Source organism: Triticum dicoccoides, chromosome 3B (genome assembly GCF_002162155.2).
Source record: "Triticum dicoccoides isolate Atlit2015 ecotype Zavitan chromosome 3B, WEW_v2.0, whole genome shotgun sequence".
Lineage (NCBI taxonomy): Eukaryota > Viridiplantae > Streptophyta > Magnoliopsida > Poales > Poaceae > Triticum > Triticum dicoccoides.
In genome coordinates, this window is record NC_041385.1 from 248,390,579 (window position 1) to 248,396,698 (window position 6,120).

Genomic DNA, 6,120 nt, shown 5'->3' on the forward strand with positions numbered 1-6,120 from the left:
AGCACGGATGGGAGCATGGGAAGGGAGCAGGCAAGTCTCGTCCAAACTGTAGACCATTTTTTCAGGGAAAAACTGATAAAGAGGTTACTTACCCTGAACTTTCCAAAACCATTGTGGCTGCTAGGAATCAGCCGGCTGATCTTTTCCTAAGATCAGCCGGCTGGCCAGCCGTTGATTTGGGCGGCGTGATCTCCTAAACCATGCCATTATAGTACGTCCCTGTCCACTTGATCCCCTGGACCACAACATCACACTACGTGCTTGTCTCCCCAGCAGCCACTCTAGTCTCGAGCCGCCGGTGTGAGCAAGGCACGTTCTCGCTTCCGTGGTGGCACGAATAGCTCCAGCGAGAACAGCAGCTAGCCGACTTGCAGCACCAAATTTTGCCTGCCCCACCCCGTTGAATATATTGTTTGCATGTACCCCCTCCTCCTAAATATAAGTCTTTCTAGAAATTTCAATTGAAACTACATACGGATGTATATAGACATATTTTAGCGTAGATTCACTCATTTTGCTCCGTATGTAGTCTCTTATTGAAATCTCTAAAAAGACTTATATTTAGGAACGGAGGGAGTATATTGTATCTTGGGCCCACTGTCGGCGTCCTGGATTCGGAGGTATCCAGCCCTGCCTGCCTGCGGCCCACCGCGTGACTCCATCGACGGCCTGGTACGTTCCGGTATCAACACCAACACCACAAGACCCAGGCCAAGCCTCACGAGGCGGACGACGCCAAGACCCCCGAAGGAAGTGGCCTCCTGAGAGGCGGAGAGTTCTATGCAAGTTATCTCATGAGGCTCAGCTGACGTGAGCCATGACGACCAAGGCCAGGCGGACGCAGAGCGCAGGTTCCCTCTTCGGTGCAAGCGAGGCAAGCCGCAGGCGTGGAGTTCCGAGAAATTAGCCAAAGGTTGCCATTCCGGTGCAACGAGACCAGGACGGCAGGACGAAGGTCATCAACGAGCCCATCGCAGCGTCACGACCGGAGACTTTTTCGCAGGCGAAGACTACTTTTGTCAGGATAGACTGTACTGTCCCCTTTCAAATCCCTTCGTTGTGAAATCCCTTCCCGCTCATATTTGGTAACATGACCAAGGCCACTATAAGTAGGACTAGCCACCACCATAGAAAGGGGACCGAAATCAGAACAAGCAGAGCACCGCACCAGCTCAAGAACACCTCACCTCCTGAGGCTTGTTCATCCTCTGTGCTAGTTCATCCATAGCCCCTCGAGGCAATCCACCACATCACACTGGATTAGGGTATCACACCACAACGGTGGTCCGAATCAGTATAAATCTCTGTGTCTTTGTGTCTCTTTGAGCTTGACGCGCTAGGCTAGTAGGTTCGCGAGTAGGCAGGCTGGGCAGGTTGAGATCTCCGCATGCACCCCAGAGTTCGAACCTCTCAAGGGTTGCTGGATCCCTAAATCCGACATTTGGCGCGCCAGATAGGGGTGCGTCGGATCCTCTCTTCCGTCGTTTGATCCGCCTCTGCTCTGACATCTTCATGGCCGACGCGCGCAGGGCTCGTGTCGAGCGTCGGGCTGCTGTCGCCGCCCGCGTCGCTCAGACGGCTCCGGCGAGTGACGGCTGTGCCCGCCGCGCTCCTTTCCCGGTGGCCAACGCCGCCACGGGCCTTGATGGCCACGAGCAGCAAGCTTCATCGCTGCACCCGTCGGTGCGCCGTGATGGCCGCACCGCTACTCTGCCGCTGTCCCCAGCAGCTTCGTCATCCCACGCACGCCGCGGCAGGTGGACGCGCATGCCGCTCTGCTCACGGTGCGGGAGCTTCTTCGCTACCGCCCGGTGGGAGATCTCTACGAGGAGTGGCTCGAGCGGATCGCTGAGCTCATCAGCGTCGCGCACGGGGGCTCCAACGGGCCGGCTCGCTCGCTACCTCAGCAACCACCTGCAGCGGGCGAGTCGCGCACGGGGCTCCTCCACCACCTCCCGCCCGAGGCGCCATCATCGAGCCAAGGCGTGTGGCTCCGCGGCACGACCCGCAGCGCCCGGCGCCGGCTCGGGATGACGTGAGCTGCCAGGTGGTGCAGCGTCCCAAAGAAGAAGCGCGCGTGCTTCCGGCGCCCCAGCACCAGGCTCGCGTGCCGCCACAGGAGGTGGCGGTGCGCGGGCACCGGGATCACGTTCCACCCCCTCGACGACCTCCGGTGGCCACGACAGGATGCCGCACGTTCACTACGGAGCTCCGCAACGTCGTCTGGCCAAGCAAGTTCAAGCCTGACCTGCCTTCACGCTACGACGGCACCGCAGACCCCGTCGAGTTCTTGCAGCTCTACAAGCTTGAGCATCGAGGCGGCCAACGGCGACGAGAAGATCATGGCAAACTGGCTACTGATGGCCCTTAAGGATGGCGCGCGTTCTTGGCTCCCGAATCTGACCGAGGGGTCGGTTTCTTCTTGGGAGGAGATGCGCAGCCGCTTCATCGCCAACTTCCAGGGCACTCGCAACCGTCCGCCAGCCGCGGGTGACCTGCGCCGCGTCAAGCAGCAACCTGGAGAGACCCTGTATAAGTATATCCAGCGCTTTAACAACGTTCACTGATGGCGTCCGCGATGTCAAGATGAAGGAGGAGCTCGCCATCCACGAGGATCTCTGCACCGCTCTAGAGATGTTCAACATGGCGAACAAGTGTGCCAGGGGTGAGGAGGGACGCCTCTCCCTCCTCGAGCTCCCCGATGCTGATCCAGAAGGCAAGAAGACCAAGACCAAGGGCACGAAGCGCAAGGGGCCAGTCGTTCTTGCGGCTGAGCCAGAGACCAAGCGCGGCTGCGACCACCCCGAGTCATCCAAGGGCAAGCGGCCGTTCTGCGCCTTCCACAACGTTTACAACCACAAACACCAGCGACTTCCAGGAGCTCAGGGCTCTCCGCGACGGGCGCCTCGGTCGACGGCCCGAGCGCAAAGATCGAGGTTACGGTCGCGGAGGTGGCCGAGGTGGAGGACGCTGGGATGGACGCGACCGTCGTCAGGAGTGGCGCGACCAGCCTCGTGAGGACCGCTGGCAGGACCAGCCTCGCGAGGGCAACTAGAGGGAGCAGCCTCGTGAGGATCAACCTCAGGACAACGCAGCCTTGCCTCCTGTGCCTCCATCGCCCAGGAGGAATGAAGATCACCACCAGGACGAGGGGGCTGGGGGCTTCCAGGAGCCACGAGCCATCGCCTGCATCTTGGGCGGCTCACAGGCCCCGGCTTCCCTCCACGTCTTCAAGCAGTTTGCGCGCGAGGTGAATGCAGCACTCCCCAAGCCTGAAGCGACTCGCCCTCTCAAGTGGTCCAAGTGCGCCATCACCTTTGACTCATCAGACCGGCTCAATTGCGCGCCACCGCTGGCACGCTCCCCATGCTCTGCTCCCCCGTCATCAGCAACGTGACCGTCGCCAAGACTCTCATCGATGGCGGAGCCGGGCTCACTGTTCTCTCTGTTCAGACGTTTGACAGGCTTCAGGTGCCATACTACCAGCTTCACCCCACCAAGCCATTCTCAGGCGTGACCGATGGATCGACACACCTGATCGGGCAGGTTCGCCTCCCAGTCACCTTCGGCGAGCGCAACAACTACCGCACTGAGCTCATCGACTTCGACGTCGCCGACATCCGCCTGCCCTACAACGCCATCCTAGGGTACCCAGCACTGGCCAAGTTCATGGCGGCCACGCACCACGGCTACAACGTCCTCAAGATGCCAGGAAGCGGCGGCGTCATCACAGTCGCCTGTCAAGAGAAGGATGCAGTGTGCTCCCTTGAGCGCGCCTTCTAGGCTGCAGCAGTTGAGGACCCCGAAGACGAAGACGGCGCCCTCCCTCCTGAGGTCGCCCCAAAGATGAAGAAGCTGCAGCTGGGACAGGGGTCTCATGAGGGAGCATCACCCAAGGACGCAGTGCTGAGCCTCGCGTCCCCGGACGTGGCACCTTCACCCATTGCATAGGAAGGCGCGCCCGACGCTCCCCTCAGGCTGGGCTCGGGGGCTCTCCTTTGGAGGGCCTCAGATCTAGCCAACATCGCGAGAGTGGCACTCGGGCACCATGTGGAGGCGCTCTTCAGAGCACGCTTCCCAGGAGAAGGCAGCAGGCGTGAGGCACCAGGCGTTCAGGAGTTCATCAACAAGGCAATTGAGGAGAATCGGGAAGGAAGGGTTCTGCAAGGCGATCGTTGCCTGCCGCGTGGCGCAATTCATTGCCCTGGCGAGGGTAAGGAGTTCCCGTCTGCATCGACATCCCCGGGCTCAACAGGGCCGCGTCTCGGCAGCTCATGTGGTTGTCTCGTGTTGGCCGATGCGAGGGTCCGCCTCACAGCTACATCCACATGCCTTTTGGCCTAGCGGGCGCAGCTGATGCGTTCCAGCGCTACATGAGGGACGCTCAGACGGCTTGCGAGGCCAGGCACCAGGCGATCCTGGCGGAGATGGAGGAGCACCTTCAGGAGCCTTCCGGTCCCTCCGAGCCTCCGGAGGCTCGGCACTGGAGCGGCTCATGAGGAACGGCTTTAGCGGCGTGCGTTTTTTGGCTACTTCAACAACTTTTCAGCAATGGTACCAGGTGACATCTCTCTAGTTTATTCAGTTTGCGGGCGCCCCTCGGGCTGCATCATCACCAGGCCGTGTGGGTCTAGCCCTACGTCATGTATTGTTTTGCATTCACCAGGATTATCTAATCATTTCTGTGAGCTTATCTATGATTGTTACTACATGACCACCGCCTCACGGACCCTCATGCGTGCTGACTAATTCCTCTCCTACATCGCTACATGACAACTCACATCGGCACGGCGCTTGTGCTCGGGTCCGTCCCTGCAACGCTGATAAACCCGGGGATCGAGCCCTGGTTTGCGGCCCGCCTCGCATACACCACCTCGCAGGGTCCTCGGTGCCTCTATCTCACGCCCTGGGGGCTCTCGGCCTTCTTTGTCATCTAACCTGCAGGCCCACCTGGCGATGGGCCACAGGTCAGCCTGGACAACCACCATCTGGCCTTGCAAGTCGCTTGCACGTTAAAGGGGGGGCTCCCGAGCATCGCGCCTCGGGAGCTCCTACCGGCTCTCCAGCCCTCACCATGGCCTTGATCATGGCATCGCAACCTGGCATACCAGCGGCGGTTGAGCTCGCTCGAGGGCCGGGTCCCGAGGACGTAGAGCACCATGGCGATCAAGGCAGGAAGGTGGTCACTCTAGGCCACACCTAACGACACCATTGGCATAGGAGCAAGCATCGTCTCCCTAATGGACTCGGACACCCAAAAAGATGAGTCTCGGCCCGCTACAGTATCAGTTTCACTCCCCGTATGCCTCGCCTCACAGTTCCACTTGGGCAGTTCAACTCCCCTTTTCGATTTTCTGTGCGGCAGTTTGCACGCAAAAGGGGACCTCGTGAGCATCGCGTCTCATGAGCTCTTACCGGACCCTGGGCTGCTCACCTCTTAGCCTTGACCACGGCATCGCGACCTGGCATACTAGCGACGGCTGAAGCCTACCTAGGGACTGGGTCCTGTCGGCGTAGAGCACCACGCTGTCTAGGGGAAAGAAAAGGGAGTAACTTAGCTGAACTGAAATACGCGTATCCATCATGAGATCAAAAGAAACATCGTTGATATTAAATACATTCCGATCCTTACAAGCCCCACGGGGGCTGATCTCTATTCCGCGCAGGGAAGGCAACTACTAGGTCCTACGGCATCGCCGACGACGCCTGGCGGCGGCTGCAGAAGCGCTCCGGCCTCGACGGGAGCTCGGCGGCACGTAGCTGTCGTCACTCGACTCCGGGGAATCGCTGGGCTCTGGAGAATCGCTGGATTCCCAGGAGTCGTCACTGCTGCTAGATGAAGTGCTAAAGGGGGCAGCGGTGTATCCAGCACCCACTACGGCGTCCCTCGAGCTGTCTCCTCCGGGGTAGCATTCCAGCCGCTCGCCCTCCTCGTTGAAGACCTTGAAGAACAAGGTGGTCGTGCCGTCGTACTCGAAGTGGATCGCCAGGGCTCCCCTCCGCTCGGCAAGCCCGGGCGATCTCTCCCCATCCTCGCATCATGAAGACGTCTCCAGGCGGCACCACCTCGACTTCAGCCCCGGTAGCTAAGCTGCAGCACCCTGCATGCTGCAGCCACAG